At 49.4% G+C, this 21,838-nt stretch overlaps 1 pseudogene; it reads left to right on the top strand.

The window, feature by feature from the left end:
- The window catches only part of LOC130143372 (hydrocephalus-inducing protein homolog), a 66,612-nt pseudogene that overhangs the window by 23,278 nt on the left and 21,496 nt on the right, over positions 1–21,838 (top strand).

The following is a 21,838-nucleotide window of genomic DNA, read 5'->3' as shown; positions in this document are numbered from 1 at the left end:
TCTCAATGGATCACACCCTTCTTAGGGTGACTTACGCAGGATCAGGTGAACATTGCTTAAATTTCTGCTGAAGCTGGGTCAGATCTGTCCCTAGCATTGCTTAAGCAAGCATGGAGCTCTTCCATGTGAACAAGTCACAATTTTTCCCTTAGTGTATGATTTGGTTGATTTAAATTGTGTGTCTTTTGGGCTGGTTAGGAGCACAGGTACTGTCCCCTGGATAGACTGTGTGTGTGGTGGCGGTTCTGTTGCTACAAATTTATGGATGAGTGTGGAGAAAATGTTTGCTGCTATGAGCGTAATGATTTACAATGAAAACTTGTCCTTCAGTGCTTTACATGCCTAAACTCCTCCTTTTCGCCTGTGTACATGTGTCTGGGTGTGAAAAATCCCAGCTCGTACTGAAATGAGGGTGACTTGGGATGTTCTGGGCTCCAGCATATCCCTGTCCAGCACCTTAACATCAGATTATGGTACTTGAAAGGGTTTCTGAAACCTGCGTGCGAAGCACTCGTACAGCTTTGGAAAAGGTTTCAATACCACTGAAAGTCCTGTCGGTCACTTGGCCTTTCCCAGATGACGTTCAGCCCACCCTGTGTGGACCGTGTGGATGTGGGAAAATAAGTTTATGGAGGTAAGTCCTAGTCTCAACCAAGTCAGTATTCATGAAGTTTTGATATTCTTTCAGCTGTCAAGTCCTGCTCAAGTGAGATGACGCCCAAGCTGCTTGCCCTGAGTGCTGCTGATTTTACACCAAACCCAGTTTGCTGCAGTAACAACATTTATTGCAACCTGGCAGCGTAGCACCAGCTTGGTGTGGGAAGGTGAGCTTTGCTCAGGGACACGTGGCTGAGGAGATGCATGACGGGTTCCCAGAGGTGTGCCAGAGGTGCAAAGCAAATCCACCAGTCCAGTGCCATCCAGAAACAATAACGTCTACGGCAGGTGCTCCATGCAGGTGAAGAAGGCTGCCAGAGACAGGAGGTGCCGGCGAGATGCTTGGAGTTGTGGAAGGAGAATTGCTTCTCTACTCAGAGCTCCCTAAATGCTGACTCACATTAGGCTCCTGTCTCCAACGAGTACTAGTATAGTATGATGGGTGGTCTTCAAGGTGTAGGACCAGATCCTGTGCCTGTATGTGGGTGCCAGCAGTGCCCACTGGCCCTTGTGGCAAGGCGCTACAACACGCTTCTAGCCCAGGGGATCTGTGGTGCGGTATTGAAATTCCTCTGTGCAGTTTTTCCCCATCGGTTGCTGCATCCCTTGGCATCTCTTTGTCAGCACAGAAAACTTCAGTAATTAGCAAAGCACCACTGAGCTTGTGCGTGGCTGACGGACGCTATATATTGAGATGCTTTTATTGCTGTCAGTAATAAAAGTAGTGATGCAGATGGCTCTCTTTCAGTAGCTCTGTGAGTCTAATGCAGAAGCAAAAGCGTGGGGCAGGATCTCACCCTCTTTGAGGGGGGAGATCAGAACCCATGCCCATAGGAGTATTTTAGGAGACAGCATACCCAAGAGGAGGCAGCCCTCAAGCAGAACTGCCTATTCCATTACTCTTCTGTCTCCCCTTGGTTCAGAGCCCCAAAAAGCGGTTTCCCCAGAAGAGAGGTAACGTGTGTGGCTCAGGAGTAGTTCTCGGTGGTTTTAGTCCTGCTGGAAGCCTCCAGCCTTGTGCTAAAAGCCTGCTGAGGAACCGTCTAGGTGTTTGGCAGATGAATACCCTGTTTTCCCTCAACTTCCCACACAGCTTGCAGGAGGGCTGACAGCTGCTGAGCAGGAGCTGTGCTAAAGCAAATCTTGGCTTGTTTGCTGTGGATGGCAGACCCAGGCTCAGAGCATCCTTTGTGGTTCTGCACGCCCAGGGCACAGATGGGGGAGTTCAGCCTCGGCTCCTGAATTGCTTACTTCAAGGGCAGGTAGAAAGTGCGAGCAGGGTCTGATTCTGGCTCCGTGGTTGTTGATCAGAGTGAGTTTTCCTGCGCTGGCTCAGTTCCTGTCCCCATAGGAAGTGGGTGAAGGCATGTCTCCCCTCCTGAGCCCTGGGCAGCAAAACTTGCTCTGTGCCAGATTCAGGTTATTCCTATATGGCAGGAGGGAGCAGCTAAATAGGCTTCTTCAGTGCAGCACGCGGGGAGCTGGATGTGGAGCAGAGCTTGCCTTGCCCTGGGTCAGGGAGGGGTCTGGCTGCCTTGTTCCCCCGCCGCTGAGCTTTGCTGCCTGGCCCTGGAAGCAGGGGGTCCCCAGCACCGTTTCCTCCCCATTGCTGCTTGCTAGGCGTGGGGCAGATGCCAGCAGCCTCGTAGAATCATAGAATGATGGAGGTTGGAAAAGACCTTGAAGATGACCAAGTCCAACTTAACCCCGGATTGCCAAGCCCACCACTAAACCGTGTCCCGAAGCACCACATCTGTGTGTTTGTCGAACGCGTCAGGGGTGGTGATTCCAGCCTGCAGCGTGGAGAAGCAAGCCCTGCCGGAGCCGTCTCCTCCCTGGCAGGGTCCCGCCACCCCCCCCAGTCCCAAAGGCTGGCCAGCAGCTGCTGCTTAGGCTGCCCGCACGCGGGGGGCTGCTGCAGGGGGGTTTGGTACTGAGCACCGGAGAGCTACTGGGATGTGTGGTTTGGGTTGGTCAGTAAGCGTGATGAGCTGGCCTCAGATCTTCCCCTTCCTCTAAGCCAGCACCAACACTTGCACGATAGACAAGATCTCCTTAGGGCAACGTAAGCATAAAAAATAATAACAAAAGAATTTCTTGGGTAGATCTGGAAGAACTGGCTGGGGATCACTGTATTTAGTGCGGCAGCAATGCTCAGGGTGGCAGGGGATGTCAGAAGAGGATCTGGGTCGTCTGTCCTACGCAGGATGGCCCGAGCCACTGCCCTGAGGTGCCTCTGCCCTTCTCGGTCTAACCACAGGCAGCTTCTCTGTGCTGCAGCAGCCTCTGGAGCTGTGAGTGATAACCGCCAGCTTGAGAAAGCACCGAGGTTTCATCACAAATGGGGGAAAATGAGGCATGAGATCACAGGAAAAATCAAGGCATATGAAACACGATTAATTAGGGAGCTGATGTGGAGCTCTTCAGTCACCTGTGGCACGACAGAGAGTTTGATGTGGTGTGTTAGAGCCATTTGGGTTTGGTGAAGATGACGGTAACTACAGAACCGGGTGTGCTCGTCTGGCAGCAGGGCAAGCACAGCCTGTGCATCTCGGCCGCGGTGGGAAACTGTGGTAGGGGCTGCATCGCGTTGCAAATGGGCCGAGGGGAATTGTCAGGGGCGTTGCTGACTGCTCAGCTCCTGCACAGATCAGCATGGGGTTCCCAGCCGGGAATGTCGGTGTGTTGGGATGCTGAATCCCTTTCTTCAGCTGAAATTGATGCTGGGCTTAGCTGAATCAGCTTACTTTGGTAAATGAGGCCACCTCTGCAAGGGCTTGGCGGTGTGTTAGTGGCCACTGTACACATGCAGGAAGCTCATTAAATCCCAGCCCTACGTGTTTATTGATGTTTGAGGCTGAACAAGTAACGGCAGCATGGATGTGCCATCACCTGTGGGCATCTCAGCTACTCGCAAGAGTAAAACATTACCTCGCTGTGATATTAGTCTGTGGTTTTGTGCAGACTTTGGAGAAGACAACCACCTCTGCATGCCTCTCTTCTCTTTCCTTTAAGAACCCCCTTTCTACCGAAGGTCTTGTCATCTTGCCAGGCTGGCACTACCATCAGTAGCTTCCAGGAATTTGTTTGAAAACAAAATGAAAATCCTATTGACTTAGCCTCTAGATCAAGCCTTTTTCTTTGTCTTTTCTCTCTGCAAACCCACGGATGGATGTGGATAGGCAGCAGGGTTTAGCTGAAGTTCAGCCCTTGCTGTGTTGCGTTTCACGTTCCTGAGATCACTCAGGTTGCTGAGCCCTCGCGGTTTGTGCTGACTCCAGCTGGAGCGGAGGAGGCTCAGGACTTGCCTGAGCAAACCCTCTGCCTCGCTGCATCTTGACCTGAGCTGTGCCTGTGTCGTGCAGGGTACCAGGGTGGGAATGCCAAAACCATTTCTGGTTTTAACCTTGGTCTGGTGTGAGCGTTCACAGGGGCTCTGATGTCGCAGTGTGTTCGGTTCCTATCGAGCTAAATTCACGGCAACAGCCCCATAGCTTCTGGTGGCCACCACTGTGTGCCACTGGTGGTCAGGTCTGTAGCTCTTCATTGCCGTGCAATTCTCCGATCCTTCAACACCAGGCAGGCTGGTAGTGGCTTCTTACCAGTGCTGGGAGGTGGGGAAACCTTCTGCTTCCCTAAGCAGCAGCCTCTCTTGGCTCCAAAGCTTTACTGTAGTGCGTGAACTGATGTAATTATTTCCGTTTGTGTTTAGTGCTAGCAGATGCAGACAAACTTGTTTTGTTTGGTGAGTTTTTAAAGATCTTGTTTCCCGTGTTATCCTGAGGTGTAAGCCAGGCTCTGACACCGTGGTTATTACAAGAGGCTGCTCTAGCTTTTCCTTGGACTGCCAGGCATTTAAGAACTTTGCAAAGGGATTTTCCTTTCTGCTTGCCTCAGGTCGTGGGTGCATGTTGTGCTTTTCTTCCTTCACTTGTGAGAATTCCCAGCAGGATTGGCTAGTTTCTGTTGGACTTTTATGTTCTTGTACGTCTGCTTCAAAGCGAGTGCAGGGTGGCATATACTGTAGGCAAAAAAAGGTGTAAATAGGAGTTTGTGCAATTATATGTTGACTTTGCATCTTAATCGTAGCAGTGCTGCAACGGACTGAGGACTGGTAACTAATACGTTATACAAATAATTGGTTATATAGGCTTTTATGGTTCAAATCAATTAGATTGATGGGTGAGTATAATTGGTCTCCAAAGTGTTCCTTTATGTCAGATCAGCTAACAGTTAACAACTGTTTCCTGTCTTTGTTCCCCTTTTCCACAACTGCTTGTAACAATGATTTTTCTTTATATATACTGTTTTAGATAAGGTTGTTAAATTTCTTGCAAACAGAGTATGGCCTTCGCCCCTCTCTAGGGCCTTCTGTTTCAAAGCTGATGGTCTGTCGCTTTGAGGGTAGAAGAAGAGGAATTAAGTTTGTGCTTCATTTGCTTGATCTTTTTTTTTGTTAGTCATGGCTTTATATCTCCCAAACTATGTAACACCCCTTCTGACAAAAATGCTGCTAAAGCAACCCGTGGCGTTGACTGCATGAGCACGGCTTGGGGGTGGGTGCTCGGAGGGTTATTTGGAGTTAAAAGTCTCCTTTTGGCTCTTTTGTTCATCCCCAGAGGCAGACTTCCATGTGACGCCGCCTATCCTGTTCTTAGCCTGTGAAGGATTTCTGGGAGAATGTAGTTTTCATCTCTTTGCAGGGCATCCTGGACTGCAGCTTGTCTCTTCTATCATCAGTGGAAATCACTAGTATGTTCTTAGGTGCCATGAACCCTGGATGCGTTTCGGGGCAGAACTGACCATTCATTAGTCTCCTTTCCTGGTGGATCAATCAGCGTTTGCTGAGAAGCAGAAGAGTAGCTTGAGGGGTGATTGATTTATGAAGTGGCGTATTAAGCATGTCTTTGCCAGGCAATCAGAAGGAAGGTTCCTGCCCTGTCTTTCCCCGTGGGCCAAAAGCAGTGTTTCAGTGATCAGCAACCCCAGCGTATCATGGCTGTAGTACCAATAATGATTAAAAATAGCCCACGGCATCCTGGATATGCGGCAGCGCTGTCTTGTGTTATCCAACAGTTTCATTGTCCTTTCAGTCCCTTCTGCGAGGCTCCTTCACACTGGGCAGCACAAAGGCTCTGTGCTGGCTCCCAGATATTCCTGCGCTGGAGTATTTCATCCTGTAAGAAAGCCAACAGCCCTTCCTAAGCACGGTGCGGAGGAGGTAATGGGGAATACTTTGGGTGCTCCATTACAGGAGGATGCACAGCAAGGAGCCTGGTGGAAAGCAAGGTGACTCCTAAGTGCAGGAGAGCCGTCTGAAGAGCCTGCGACCTGTCCCGTAGACGCTGTGGCTGGTCATTGCTCTCCATCTCCCTTTTCCTGCCCATCTGTTGTCTCACGGTGGCTTGCAGTGCTCTGGGGTAGCAGATCCTTTCCTTGCGATGGGCTGCATGGGCTCAGAGGGGGCTTTGCTGGGGGCTTTAGCTGTTGACAGCATCAGCTGTGGCAGCAGTGATGATTAGGGTGCCCTGAGCTTTGTTGTAGCCTGGGCAATGGTCCTGTAGAAACCCCTGTGTTGGCAGCAGTTATTTAATGGTGAGGTTTATAAACAAGCTGCTCCTAGGGCTGGAGTAACTAGCACGATGGTTTTAATGATGTCTGAAGGTAGCTCATGAGCACTGCCTCAGAGAAGCACTTAAAAATGACTGTCACTGCCCTGTGTTTTGCTCTAGTGCTGGAAATACGAGCGTGGGGACTGACAGGTGGCCTTTGTCAGAGACCCAGCACACTTTGTAGGTGATGCCATTAGCTTCCTGACAGCAAAACAGCTCAGAGCAGCGCTCCTGGCTCTGACCGAGGTAGCTCTGTGGGAGGTGCAGCCAAAAGCATATGGTGGGGAGGGCTGGATCCCGCCGCAGGGGACTCCTCTCGCTTTCCAGAGATCGTTAGCCTGGTGAAGTGACTCCCTTCTCCGGTGGTGAAGTGGTACCAGCAGACCTTTGCATGCTGTTTGAAAACCCAGAATATGCTGGCGATGGTGAGGCAGTTGGGTATCGTGATAGCAGCAGGAGCAAAAGAACTGCTCAGGGGATTGATGTGGGGGTACAATGACACTCTTCTGAGTGAAGAGCTCGGCTTTCGTTGCTTGCTTGTATTTTCAGTGAAAAAGCAGCAGGACCTGTCTCTTTTAGAAGAGGTGAGAGCCAGGCATAGTTTTCTGACAAACTGGGCAAATTAACTTAAACTTGCTTTCCCTGTTACCCAAATATTCTGAACCTGACTGTCATGCACTCCTAAAAAGGTTTAAAATCCAAATTCAGCGAGGAGGGAGTTACAGGGATAGAAGGAGAATATTACAGTGAGGACGAAAGGCAGCAGAGTGCTGTTTTGTTTCTCTTCAGTCTAATCCATCTGGCTACCAGCTTCCTAATATTTAGAGCAGTAATCGATGGAGGAAGGTACTGGCTGTTGAATGCTGGGAACGCATTCTTCATAAAACCTGAAATTTGTTTTGAAATCTTGTTCAAGGGTTTGCTTAATATTCAGAAAGATATTTTAGCTCTTCTGTAAATTCCCTCTCCTCCTGCACAACAGGCCCCCCAGAGGATGACCCAGTGCTGGGTTTCTTACTTTCAGATAGTTAAAAGTTACCATGATGTGCTAAGATACCGGTGGCCATAGCCATGCAGATGGATGCTGGAATAAAACACGGTGGTGTTCCCGCTGTCTCAGAGAGCATCGCTCAGGAGTGCACAGCCCAAAGCACCTGCTCTACTGCTGTGTAAGAAGCCTCTCTTTTAATTTCAAGTTCAGGTGTTGCTTTGTTCAGGTTGCAGAGTGAGCTGTGTCCTGCTGTCTCTGGGAAATATGTCAAAAGCATGTAAGAATGAGAGAGCTGACAGCCTGTAATAAGATCATCGTGTTGTGTAAGTAACGATAGGGCAGGTACGTCTGGATTCAGTAAATGTGCTTCCATGGCAGCAAAGCGTCCCAAAGCACAGACCCACGGACATTACCCCATCAAGTGAAATACCTAGGGCTACATTGCTGGTACAGTACAGAGATTGTTTTGTTGTTGTTTTTTTCTTTTCCTCCAGACTTATATATTAAACCATCAAGAGTCTTAAATAAATGTCACATCCAATTTGGCACCCAGGCCATGAAGCCTGCAGCTGCCCTGGGCCAAGCCTGACAGCTCTGCTGTGTCAGTTTATCTGCCTGGCAGAAAGACCTGCTGCTCCCCCCTGGCTCGCTGGCATCCGCACGCTCTCGTCTGTACCGGGAGGTTTGTGGGTTTACACAGTCAGCACGATGCCAGATCCTTCTCTCTGTGGTAGAAGGTGCTCCGGCAAAGCCCTCCAGCCTTCAGAAGCGTCCTCGGTGCCTGCAGCCGGGAGTGTAAGTGCTCTCCAGGAGAGCAGCGGTAGGGGATGCTTAGCAAAGCGTGTAGAAGCAGGCAGTGCATATGCTTTCTCCCTCGTGGGCCTTGGAGGCAGCATTTTTCTGTGCTGGAGGCTTTATTCACGTCTTTGTTTAATCGCTTCTGATGGTTTTACCTTCCAAGCCTTTGTCCAGTTGCTTTGTGGATTTATAGCGATGAGCGTCTGTAGGCACCTATGGCAGTACGTTCCAAAGGAAGGAATATTCCTTGGAAAAGTACTAGAACTACTTTTCTCTCATTTTAACTAATACCATTTCAGGCCCTCGGGTTCCTGTTTTACAACAAATTGTGACAACTTTTTCCTCGTTCACTTTTTCCCAGGCCATTCATACTTCTACAAACCTACCTATCTCCTGTGTGGTTTCTAGGTTGAGGAATCCTGTTCAGTCTTCGTATAGAAGCTGCTCTGTACTTTGGAGAAGGGCAGAAATTTCAAAGGCTTCAGTCTGGTTTTTAAGATCAGAACTATACCCATTATTTCAAGACCCACCTGGCCATGGGTTTAGACAGGGAGATCATGATAGTTTTCGTGGAGTTCATTTTGCAGTAGTTGAAGATGTCAACATCAGGCTAGACAGGAACTCCTTGACAGCTGGGAAGACCTACATCATGCTGTCAAACCACAGATCCGTGGTCATCCACAATCGGAGTAAAGTCATAGCCCACTCCAGTGGAAGGCTTTTGTTAGTCAAGAAGAGGAGGATCAGGAGAACCTGAGGTTCGTTGGGAAGATTCATTTCAGTAAGACATGCTGCCCAAGGGTAAAACTAACGTACGGCCTCAGAGGGATGTTGGTGCTTTTTTGAATGGCGTAGGACAAGTAAACCATCCATGACATCAGGGTGTGTGTCCCTGGGCTTCAGGGTAATGGAGCTCAGTGCTTCCCATTCCGGTTCCATCCATGTTCCAGCTCATGTTTTGGGGAGGAAAGGTCACATTTCCTCGGAGAGCAAATTGCCATCTGTGGGAGCCCTAAGTCCGTGAGGCCAGGTCCCCGGGCTCGCAGAGGGTCTGTGAGGCTGAGGAAGGTGTCGGCACTCCTTACCTGGGACTGCGTTGAGCGGTAGCACCTAACAGCTGCAGGCAGCGTACCTGCTGTGATATTCACTGCAGTTTCTTCCCCTCCAGCTTTGATAAGATGGCAACCTTCTTCAGCCTTCTTGTCCAGTAGTGCGCAGGGCAGGGTGCTTTGCTGGCCCCGAACGTTGAGGCCATCCGGCTGTAGGATGCTGAATTGCCTTGTGCTGTCCCGGCTTCCAGCACAACGAGGTATCCCTGCCCCTTCTCTGGGGCTGGGGAGAGTTCGGAGGTGGAGGGTTCTGCGGGGAAGGCAGGGCAGCACAGGACTTGGAAGTGCCTTTGGGCGTCAGCACCTGTGTCTTCGTGGTGCTGAGAGGTGGGGCAGGCTCTCCACAGGGTGTCTCTGAAGCTTTGAAATTCCGTTTGGGGCAGCAGGGAAACACTTCTAGCCCAAGGGGATGCACTGGGAATGACACTTAGAAGCTGGGGTGATTTAGGGAGTCCTTGTGTGACTTCTCGGAGTTGAATGGCTGTAGGTGTATAGGAGTTAGTCTGAACCCAGAGCTGGTCAGGAAACTGCCTTCAACTGGAGCACTTTTTAAGGGCTTCTGAGCAAATAAAGTTCAGTGTAATTAGGTCAGAAATGCCTTGAAGGCCAAAACTGGTTTTCCACTCTTCTCTGTTTTTAATTGCGCAGTGTGTGACTTCTGTGCAAGATCAGTGTGTTAACAGAAAAAGTCTCATGACCTTCTCTTAGTACGTCCCTGCGCCATTCTTTTAGCATCTCTTCCCACCTGCCTATCTCAGATGGGACCCTGAGTGATCCTCTCTCCCCTCAGAAGCAACCAGGTTTCCCCACAGTTAACTTCAACCCATTTTTTTTCCAATGGCACTTGATCTTATGCCAGCTCGTGTTCTATACTCTGAGCAGAGTGCTTTGTTCTTCCTTACTTGCAGTCTTAGGGGTGGTCATAGCTCCGAGGCCACTGTCCTGCTGTAGCAGAAGCTTTTGAGATGTCAGAGCAGAGAGGACTTTTACGATGGGAGGAGGCAGTTCAGCACCCTGCGCTTGGCTGTCACCCCAAAAGACCTGGATCATCACAAGGTCTACCCAGGGGTTTGCTCTGTCTCCCTCCTGCAGGACTTTCTGGGATTCAACAATGGAATTATTGTCTGTTGATGAAGGCTTAGTTGAGGGTTGCTCATCTCTGTGCCTGGAAGCCCCCCTCATGCACAGCGCTGTAGGTCAGCCGTGGAAAAACATTTCTCATGACACTCCACAGGGAGCAAGCCAAAGAAAGTATTTTTGGCACTGGTGACGGCATTTGCCCGAGGCTCTGTCTGCGTGCTGCTAGTAATGTCCATGGCTGTGTTTCCTTTCTAAACGTATTGGAATTTAGCTGGGTGGTGATTGCGGTCCTGTTTATACCACGTTGCCCTGATGTGCTGTGTATGGAGCCTTCCCCTCATCCCCCTCGAGTAGTCACCTGCTGGTCCTTGGTGGCCAGGGGACTGGAGCGTGAAGGGGGCACATCCACGTGCCAGCTGGGAAGCAAGTGCTCTGCAGCAGTGCTCCCTTCTCACCTCTCGGTTGCGAGCTTTAAACACTAGAATGATTGCTGCTACAACTACCGAGTGAGGGAGAGGTGACCTGTGTCAAAGCTCTGTGGAGAAGGCCAAAAAGAGAAGAATGTTGAAGTGGTTCAAGGCTGGATGTAAGGGTTTGCATTCAGAGATGCTGGTCCTGCCTTCGTTATTGGGTGATGCTAGGCAAAGTCCCTTCACCTCTCGGGGCCTCTGTCTTCATGCATATAAACCCATTAATTTCACTGAAGTGATGCAATGCCTGAAAGTCCGTGAGTTGGCTTTTCAAATGCTCTGGGATCCTCTGCTGGATGGCAGTGTAGGCAGTGGAGCAGATCTAGTTTGCTTATCCCTGCCAGTCCAAAAGGGAAGGTAAAAAAGAGTGATGCTGGTAACCTGCAGCTGAATCCCAGCTGCTCTGCCCTTGCCAGTGAAGCACTGCAGTGTGTGCTCCTTCATCTTCATCCATCTCCCCGAGCACCTCTACGGGAGGAAAAGCCATCTGAGGGTGTTGGTGGGTTGTCCATTAGTCGTGGCAGTAGCTTTGAGCCAGGAGGCTCTCCTGAGGGCTGCTAGCTTTCAAAAACCTCCTCTTAGCTCGTGAGTGTGGCGTAAAACTACCTGCCATGCCAGCGAACAAGTGATAACCTGATCTGCTTGGGACCCCGTGGCTTGGGGTCAGCCCCTTGCTGAGCTGCTCCTGCTGTTCCTCCCCCAGTGCGTTGCTGCTCCTGCGCTTACACGACAGTCTCTGCAGATATGTTGTTTATTAAATGATCTGCTTGGTTTGTGTCTCCCCATGGCTGCAGGCGCTGTCGCAGGCTGCAGAAGCAGGAGGAGAATGAGAGGGATTCTTTTCTCAAGCAGTGTGCAATGGACCCCACGCTCCAAGAACGCCTTGCCCTTCTCTCCCGTGCCTTCCAGAACCAGAGGGCAAAGGTGCGAGAAGACTCTATGCTTTTCTCCAGTGATATTTTTGCCATTGAGCCGGTGGTAAGTGATAGCTGAGAACCTCTCTTCCTCCTCCTCCTCCTCCCTGAATGAGGTCACTTGGCAGATACCCGCATCAGCGTCTTGATGTGCCGAGAGGGAAGACATGAGGTTTCTAGTGAGGCTGGGAGAGGTTGTTGCAAAAAGCGTTTCTAAACAGTGAGCTCCTGGCAGGCGGCGAGAGCCTGCCTAAAGCTGAGCTCTGCTGCAAGGGCTATAAATTAAGGGCACTTCATAAGTGTCCTTACAGTGTTCAGGGGTACTGATTATTATATATAAGGGCAGGCCTTACACGTAGCGTATGGGGATTAACCATGGGCATTAGTTCACCTGTTGAAGAATGAAAAGGTCCTCTATGGAAAGGAGGCCAAGTTCAGCCCGTTTAATCACGGAAAGACCAATCCCTTCATATAATCTGGATTTATACCATGTGTGACTCTCCCTCCCAGCATCGTCTGTGAGCCTGCACGCAAGGCTGGCAGCTTTAAATGAACTTTTTGAGTTTCACTGCAGACTTGGAGAAAACTTTTGGCTTTTGTGTTTGCGCAATCAAAACCTCATGTCCTTCAATGAAACAGAGCCCTGACTCTGAGTATTTGCATGGTCTGAGATGAAGAATGCCTGCTGCCTGAGCAATGCAAAATCCCTTCTCATCCTGTTGCAAACGCTAGAATAATCCAAGCCTCTTCTTTCTTTTATAGTAGGTGAAACTATTTTTTTTTTTAAGGAAGGGGATCTTGTTCTCTTCTCGGTTACTCCTGTAGCCCGAATGAGGCTGAGAGCCCCCCATGTGAGCACAGCTGCAGTTTCACACCACTGCAGCTGAGAGCAGCATGATGGGACCAAGAGCCTGTGTCAGAGCAGCAGGGGTATTGCAGAGAGCAGGAGCCGATCGCCTGAGGTGTGCCAGCTGGTTTTGGAGCATGTCCCAGGGCTCCTGCTTCATTACAACTGGGCTAGGTCTCCATAACGAGCTTAACCTGCTCTTGGGCTCCTGAAGTGCATTAGGGTGAGGTCCAGCAGCCTGGCTGCCCCCTGAGTCCTGGTGCTCCGTGTAGCGCTGTACGGACCCAGAGTGTAGCCTGGCGTCACGCCTTGAGTGGAAACCTTTCCTGAATGGCTGTGTTGATGTTACAGTTTGCTTAGGACTGGGTGTAAGTGGGATACTACAGGAGTCGTTCCCCTCCTGGCTGGTTCAGCATTATCAGTCTTTAGATTTCCATTAATTCCATGATTTATGGAACAATGGGTTTCACATTCATAGTTTTGCTGATGTCTGTCTTCCCCCCTGGCGTACGGGTGTCTTCACATCAAATGTTAGTCTTTTTTCCTATCAAATGTAAAATCTAAAAATCCACTGCTGCTGACTTCCACAACCTTCTCCCCGGTGAGAGTCCCGTAACTTGTAGCGTGGACAGAGACCCTTCTTGCAGCGCCGTGTAAATCTGCTGGAGGGGCCCCACCAGAGCTGGGACCTTGCTGCCTCAGACCTTCTGGCCAAAAGCGGCGGCTGCTCTTCCCACCTATCACCTGTGGTGCCTGGGAGCACCCTATAGAAAGAATCAAACCCTTGGAACAAGTGGCTGGAGGTTAGGAGGCCGCTGGAGGGACGATAGCCTTGGAAAGGCTCTCTGGGCAGGGTGGCTTTGCAGGGTTTGTGCAGCAGCTTTGCTGTGTAAGCGGGCCGTTAGCTGCCAGGGGTTGCTCTCAGTGGAAGCTGCAGCAGGCTATTTCGGCCTGTATAAGGTTAACTTGCTGATGAAAATAATAAGAGAAAAGAGGAGGAGCGGTTTTGCAGTCAGCCTGTGACCATGAACGTTTTGAGCAGCCGTCCAAGCCTGTGGGAAACAAGCTGTTCTGTAACTCTGACTTCCTGAGTGCGTCTCAAAGTTGATTTATTTTTGCAAAGACGCATGGTATGTCAGCAGAGGCATCTGTGGTAGAAGCCCAGGTGGCTCTCAAAGGACAAAGTCCTTGCTTTTTGCTGCACCTTCCCCACCACAGCTTAGCTGTAAGTCACAGTACAGACACGTGGGAGCTGACTGCTTGGAAATGGAAACCAGAGGAAAGGGAGGAAAAGGATTTGTAATCATTGCTCTTACCTTGACAAGTCATCACTGTCTTGTCATTGCCTGGTAGCGACTCCTCAGTGCCACGTGTCAGCTCTGAGCCGATGGAGGTGGTCTTCAAGATGTGCAGGTTACGCAAGTGCTACTGCTGTTGGTGCAGAGGTTGGGCCAGGAGATAACAGCGATATTTGTTCCTGCAAACGTCCACCTCAGCTGAGGTGCCCGGCTGGTCCCCATCCAAATGAGAGGGGACTGCAGAGCACTTTGGTTTTTGGCAGAAGGCGCCATCTCCAGTGGGAGCTATGGTCCATCCCTCCGCTCGCTGTGGGTTCGGTTATTTGTGGGAAGGGGCAGATACTGGCTTTGGCGTTGCCTTTTCCCTGAGTGCCCTGAACTAACAGGATGCACTTTGGGGAGTCACTTCAGTACTTGTGTTGCCAGCTCTGCCTTTGGGGGTTTTGGTGTGCTTTGAGCAGTGATTTCCTTTCCATGGATCACCTTCTCCCTCCACCAAACAAAGCAGGCCGACAGTTGGTGGTGCCCCACTTTCCAAGACCAGCTTTTTCCTTTTCAGGCTGGTGGAGGTCGAGGAGATTCACATTATTTAGGGGCTGAGGGAGGGGAAATAGGATCTGCATCTATTTATGGTTGGTCTCCTTATTGAGGTCACTTCTGTAGCGGTGAGTCATGGTGTGCCGTCCCCTCGGGTATCACGTTGGCATATGCTGTAGCAAAGCCAGGGCACAACAGCAGGAGTTTTTGTGCTGGATCATCATACATCCACCGTCTGTATTTTATGCCACCTGCCAGCTGCAGCCTGCCTGAGGCTGACATTAAGCCAGCAGTGTTGCAATATCGCGTTCACAGCACTGCATAGTTGCATTTCTGTCCTGGCAAGCATCCACGGTAGTTTTCCATGATCTGACTCAACTGCCATCTTACGGAGAATATGCTAGCCGCGGCAGACCGCTGGCTCCTGCCGTGTCCTAGGGCTGGTACGCCTGTGTAGCAGTAGCCCGCAAGGGTGAGTAGTGAAGTGTATCCTTTTAACCAGCAATTCTTTCTTCCCCATGGGGTAGCAGGAATGTGAGGAACCTTTCCAACAGCCTATTTTCATTTCCCAGGAGAAATAGGTCACAATATTTTCCAGTTTTATGGTCTGACATACAGCAGTAATGAAGGGAGAAATGACAAAGGTTTCCAAAAACGGTCATGTCCTTCACAATTTTTTTTTAGCCACAGAATAGTAGAATAATGTGTAACTGATGATTTCTTCTTGCCCTCTCCCTTTGAGTCAAACAGTCTGGCGTGCAGCTTCACTGACAATACAGGGAAGCTGATTGTGGACGTACTGCCTGAAGTTTCTGTCCAAATACGTTGAATCCTGGAGAATGGTGATTTCATGCCAGAAGCTCAAGAGGTTTGAGTCTATTAACTGCTGGTGCAGGTTTTCTTGGGAGGGAGGATATGAGTGCAAGGCTCCATCAATAATGCTGCGTTAGGATTGTTGCAGAGAGCTGTGCGGGTGCATATGAATGGATGGGTTGTGTTGCTCGTCCGTAGGCTTGTTTCCTCTGATGCCTTAGAGCAGTCTCATCTGACTGTGCCTTGGGATCCAGCAGCACCCTGGATGTAGGGAGATATGTCCCTTACCAGGATCTTATTGCACCACTGACTGGCTTCCTGGAGCATGGCAGGACATCTGGTGAGTTATACAGCGTACAGAGAGATGCCAGCAACACTGCAGCAATCACCGTGGTCTCGGTGGTGTGGGGCAAATCATCCCGCTGGGGCCTCGGCCGCTGGGAATAACACCTGCTGGGACCCATCGCCCCTCCCTCGCTGTTTGAAGATTTACGCTTGCAGGGTTCTCCCAGGTTCTTGCTGAAGCTGGATTTTGGTGCAGCGGAAGTTCACCATTTTGGTGTTCGGTTTGGGTTATATTTATATATATTGGGTTATGTAACTAAGAATGGAAAAATCCATTTGACTTGCTAAATCTCTTCTGATCTGAGAAAACGTGTTCACATGGCTGTAGTGACACAGGGATATAAGGGAAGGTTTGGAGGGAAACCGTATCTTTTCTTTAGGTCATCTGGCACTTCTGAAGAGATCCTTGATATGCTGAAGCCAGCCAGTTTACGTCCTTTATTATAGCCCTAATTAAAAAAAAAAAAAAAAAAAAGGCAAGCCTTTACCGGGTGCTAGTAAAGGTAAGGGACTTAATTTTTTTCACAGCTGCTTCCAAAGTCTTACACATTTTGTAAGTGTTGTTTGCTCCTTGCTCATCACTGATGCTCTAAATAAAGGCTTACAGGGCTGTGGTTGAAAACAAGAAATGTAACGTTTGAAGATAAATGGTTTGTTGTCTCCTGTCTTAGGAGGGAGATGTCTGGCCAAATTCTTCAGTTGAAATTTTCGTGATCTTCAAACCCCGAGAAGCCAGAGTGTATCAACAGTCTGCTGCGACATCTCAGGTACAGCTCCTTTCTCCTCCTCCTGCTACCCACAGCAAAGGCGAGGCACAAATACTCTTCCAGCCCAGTTGGTTCCCACGGAATTTCTAGGAAGAGCCGGTGGTCAGCAGGGCAGTGCCAGCACCTTCCCGCTGTCCCTGTGGCTCCCAGCTGGTCTGTGCAGAGCCAGGGCTTAGCGCGCGTGGCTCCGACCGCTGATCCCAGAGCAGCCAAGCAGCGAGCTTTCATACCATGCATTCGTTGTGCTGCAAGGTGTTTGTAAAGGCAGAAAGGTACACAGCAGAAGAGCTTTGGTGGACGAGCACTAAGCCCCTGTAGACCTCCAGGATGAGCCTTTATTACGTGGATGCACCATCGGGCTCCTGAGGCGGTAGGAGCTGAGTGAATCGTGCTCCCTGCCCCTGGGTCACCTCCCACTCTCCAGGCGCTGCCAGACCGTAGGTGGCTGAGCCCTGCTGAGCGCAGGGTGTCTGTGAACGTGCCACACGTGTGCTGCTGTCCCTGCGTGGGAATCGTCACCTCGTGGCTCAAGTCTCTGCTTCCTCTGGGTCGCGTGTTACAGGGCTCGCTGCCCTCAGCAGGGTGAGCACCCTCCCCAGAAGTCAGAGTGCGAGCAGCCTGCTAGACAAGCTTTATGCTCCTCCCGGCTGACAGAAGTGCTGTCAGGTCTTTTTCTAGGATCGGTTATCACTGACCCACCGAGTTATGCTGCCTTTGCCCTTACAGAGGTGATGGCCTTGCTGTGCTGGCACGGGGCAGGGAATGCTTGCAGCAAGCTCCGTGGTTCAGGTTACCTTGTCCTTCCTCTCCGTCCGTGTGGTGCTGCTTGAGGTGGTTTTCAAGAGTGGGAGGCCCCTGTCAGATTTCCATCCAGGGAACGCTCTGGTTTTCCCCATCTAAGAGGAAGGAGGTGCGAGGCCCGTGGTCCCCAGCAGCCAGGCTCCCGTTCTGGAGGGTGCTGAGATCACTAACCCAGCTGCTTCGAGCCATTCCTTACTGCTCCAAGCTGACAGATACAAAGGCCATGAAACAGCTTTTTATTGATACGGTAATTGTGCAGGGTTTACTTGGCAAATGCCACCTACAGTAATTAACGAGGGCTCGTGTTAACAAACCGCCTTCCTGGCCGCCAGCTGCAGTTGTTAGAGCTGTGGAAGGAAAGGATTGATTTAAAAAGTTGCTCCCAAGGGAATCCTGGCTCAGCGTTGTGCTCCTGGCCCTGGGATTTTTGTTGTGGTGGTGGGGCTGTCCATCACTTTGCTGCAGGGATCTCCAGGGGTTGTGCCTGGAGAGCTTTTGTTGTTGTTGTGGCAGAGAAATAGGAAAATTACTTACATGCAACCTGGGAGTTACAGGAAACAGAGCTGGGCAAGCGATCGGTGTTTAGAAAGAGGAGCCTGCTCTGAAAAAACCCTCGTGGTCCCTCAGGAGATCTGAACTCTTCCATGGGCCCCTTGGGAGAGGACCTCAAGGAGGTCACCTACCCCCCATCCCTCACAAAACAGAGCTGAGCCGCTGTATCGTCAGGGTGGAGACTGTCCCAGGGTGCAAAAAGAGTTTAAAGAAGAAACCAGTGATCTTTAACTAGGGAGTCATTAATTTTGCTTCTTGACGACTCTGAGCAGTGTGACTGCCTTCCTCGTGCATTTGCATGCCAGTCACAGATCCCTTTGGAGGACGATTTGCAGACAGCGTGTGCCCCTTGCAGGGAATATTTAGAAGCTTTGCCCTAGTGCAGCACTGTGAAATTGCAGTTGGATCTCGAGCCCCATGGGGAAGTGGCTGGCCTCCATGTGTTTTTTTGCAGTTGCCTCCATAAATCGCTTAGCCGAACGCTTCTGGACCAGGTGATTTACAGAACTCATCAGCACTGTGCAACTTGCAAAGCCAGCAGTTAAGAAGTGGTTTGAAATTTGTTTTGTTTAAGCTCAAAATGAACTTTCTTAGTTATTCATGCAAATAAAGCCATGGCTCGTGAGTGCTGGAAGGAAGCACGTGGTGGGGGGGCTCATTCACCTAAAATTCTTTTTTTGTTGTTTTTTTCTGGATATGGAAATGCACTGGGTTACATCTGATTTCTTCCAAAACCCATTTCTAAGCTGCTTTTGCAGGGAGAAGCAAAATCCTCAGTGCTGATCCCTCCTTCACCTTGCCGTGTCCTACATCGTGTAAAACTGGATCTCTGTGTTGATGTGGTTGGTTGAGAATCACGTTCAAAACCAACCTCAAAACCTGGGGACGTTCCGTGGGCAAAAAAATGAGTGCCAGAAAGCAGCAGAAGTTAGGGACTTGGGAAACAGTTCTGTGCTGTTGGGCCACCCACACCCCTGTTTCTTTGAATGCCGAGTTGTAATCCCTCCATGATGTGCCAAGGTGTTAACCCGACTGAGATCCGAATTCTCACTCCACAGAACCAGGTGTGGCTTTGGGACTGAGGACAAGGAGGCTGCGGCCCCTCCATGCCCTGGTCCATGTGCTCTGGGACATGCTGTGGTGGGAGCATCACACGGTCCCAGCCTGGGGCACCCAGGCCTTGGCCAGCGGCTGGGTGCTCCTGGAAGCCCCAGCTGCTGGCGAGGAGCGGGACATACTCTCTTTTTTCTTTCTTTTTCTCTCGGCTGTCCTGAACGGTCTGTATTTTAGTCTGCTCGTCCTCCTTTCAGGAGAGCACTCTCTGAGGTTCACCTGGAAGGAGAGAGCGTAAAACTCCCAGGGTTTCCTAAAGTTCCAGCATCAATGTAGGGGCAGAAGAAAGGATAGCTTCCGCAGACCTTCCAGGAGAGGCTGAGGGCCTGCTGCAGAAGGGAAAGAATGGCCACTGATTTTTTTTTGATGATAGTGGCCGTGGGACATGCCTCACCCATGATTATGGGCAAAACTTGTCCCTCGGAAATCTTTGTCATTTCCTAAGAGCCTTGATGGTTTAGAACATCAAGTTTTTAATGAAAATTAGGCCACATGTGATGCAAGATGGAAAAACCTTCTGAACAGCAAGTGTTACCGAAATCTCGGAATGAAGAACTTATCGACACCAATGTGATGCAGATAAGCAGACACTTCTTTATTGCCGGCCGGGTGCGTGAGCGAGTCCTCTCACGGTCAACGCACACCAGGTCCCAAAATCAGATTCCATATATAGAACTTATTCATACATATTCATTAAATATTCATACATAATCATAACATTTCCCGTAAATCATTTACATACTCTCGTCCTATATCCGATTATGCGCAGCAAAGCTTAGAAAGGTCTAGAAATGGGTCTGGGGTACGATTTGGGTAGGTGGTGTGTGAGTCGGTGGTCGCGATCTCCCCCTGCCGGAATTACCTTTTACTAAAGTTCACGGTTTCTTGGCAGGTAACCACAAGCTGTTCCAGTCGACTCTCCCCAGTTCCCATTAATCTCATATTCTGACATTTCAATGCACCTCTGCGTACAGAAGACTGGTTAAATACAATGGAACCTTCCAACCCTAGAGTTATTACAATAGTTCCAGGCCCTTCTTCTAGCCTTGGTACAAGACGTACAAAAGATTCCATAACGTCTCTTATTGCGTAGATGCAAGTTTCCTATAATTTTTTCCTTAACCTTCTACATTTCAATTCTATTAAATGATTTTATAAAATCAATTAATTAATCAAATAGAATCAATCGATTTTAACTTATTAACTAATCGGTAACACAAGCACCCAGTACTGCCTCTTTTCGGGTGTCTGTGCAATAGAAGTACACAGCCCTCTGATGCGTGCCTGAGCTGTGAAGTGTAACTCATCTCTGCTGTCAGCTGGGCTTTGGCTGGATCCACTGAAAAACCACTGAATTCAGCAAAAGCTCCCTAGCTCTTCCTTTCTGGCTTTGGACGTGATCAAACATCCCCGTGCCACGGTTGCAAGCCCAAAGTCAGCGATCACTGAAAAGGCTGTTCCAGGAGGGTTTTTTCCGAGTTGTGGTCTAGTCACACGTGGGCTGCTCTTTGCAATAAGAAGTTGGTTTGGACATTCTGGAATGACTAAGCAGCAGACTTTTATAAAAAAAGGAATCAACTTTCAGTCCCTAAGCTTTAGTTAATGGTGGGTGTCACACAAAAGGAGCTCAAAGGATAGAGGAATAGTTTTGCACAAAAGCCACAGTGACGGTTGTGTACAACTTCTGGGGCTATCTTCTGCTCCTTGTGCTACTCGCTTTCCGTACAAGAGTAGAATGGGATGGCAGTGTTACCGAAATCTTGGAATGAAGAACTTATCGACACCAATGTGATGTAGATAAGCAGACATTTCTTTATGGACGGCCGGGTGCGTGAGTGAGTCCCCTCACGATCGACACACACCATGGTTCAAAATCATACACCTTATATAGAACTCATTCATACATATTCATTAAATATTCATGCATAATCATAAGATTTCCCATAAATCATTAACATACTCTCCTCCCATATCTGATTCTGCGCAATAAAGGTTAGAAAGGTCCGGAAATGGGTCTGGGGTACGATTTGGGTAGGTGGTATGTGAGTCGGTGGTCTCGATCTCCCCCTGCCAGAATTACCTGCCACTTAAGGTAACTGTTTCTTGGCCGGCAACTATGGGTTGCTTCACTCGACTCTTCCCAGTTCACATAAATTCTCATTTTGACATTTTAGTACATCCTCCTAGGTTACATATGAACAATCATCTCAAATCTTAAGTCTGTTATCTAAGTTCTAAACATTCCTACTAGGTGATTCTGACCGATTCCTCCGGCCTTGGTACGGGGCTGTACAGAGGATTTTTTATAGCCGCTTTTTACTATAACTATAAGTTTCATTAAAATATATTTTCTTATCCTCTTATATTTCTATTACATGATTGATTTTATAAAATCAAATAATCAATCAAATAAAGTCAATCAATCTTAACTTATTAGCAAATCTATAACATTTCCCCATCCTCTTATATTTCTATTACATGATTGATTTTATAAAATCAAATAATCAATCAAATAAAGTCAATCAATCTTAACTTATTAGCAAATCTATAACAGCAGGGTGACCTAAGCCAAAATCTGAGCTAGAATTCAGGCACTTTAGGCTGCTCCAGTGGTTCAAGAAAGGCTTCAGACTGAAAGATCCTGCACTATGCCATCTTAGCAGACTTAAGGAAGAAAATCAGCATCCTGGAGTTCAGCTGTAAGCCTTGTGGTCTCAGTTGCCTTTGCAGCAAGGGATATGTGTGTTAGCAGTACACTTAGAGCTTATCTGGTTTCAGTAGCGAGGAGGCTGGTTTTCCGTAACTGCTCAGTATGCTTCAGGTGGGGCGTCTTTACAAAGCTGAGCTCTTGGTTTGATGGTGGGAACAGGTGAGTGCTGCTCTCTGGAAACCGTAAAGCCCCGTCTTAACAAGGCGCTGCTGCAGGCGGTGAGCCCTGGAGCACCCCGGTACAGAGCCCTACGTTAGGCGCAGGTGGTGGCTGAGATGCTCTGCCTGCTTGAGGCAGCGCTCGGGTGCGCGTGTCGCTGTCAGCAGGCTGCTGGGGTATCGCTGTCAGCAGGCTGCTCTGCCTTGCTTGGGCTCATACTTCTCAGCTCCTGTGCGGTCGTCTCCGATTGCAGCGATACAGACAG

Source organism: Falco biarmicus, unplaced genomic scaffold (assembly GCF_023638135.1).
Source record: "Falco biarmicus isolate bFalBia1 unplaced genomic scaffold, bFalBia1.pri scaffold_27, whole genome shotgun sequence".
Taxonomy (NCBI): domain Eukaryota; kingdom Metazoa; phylum Chordata; class Aves; order Falconiformes; family Falconidae; genus Falco; species Falco biarmicus.
The sequence above is the reverse complement of the archived record's forward strand: the minus strand, read 5'-3'. Positions and strand labels throughout refer to the sequence as shown.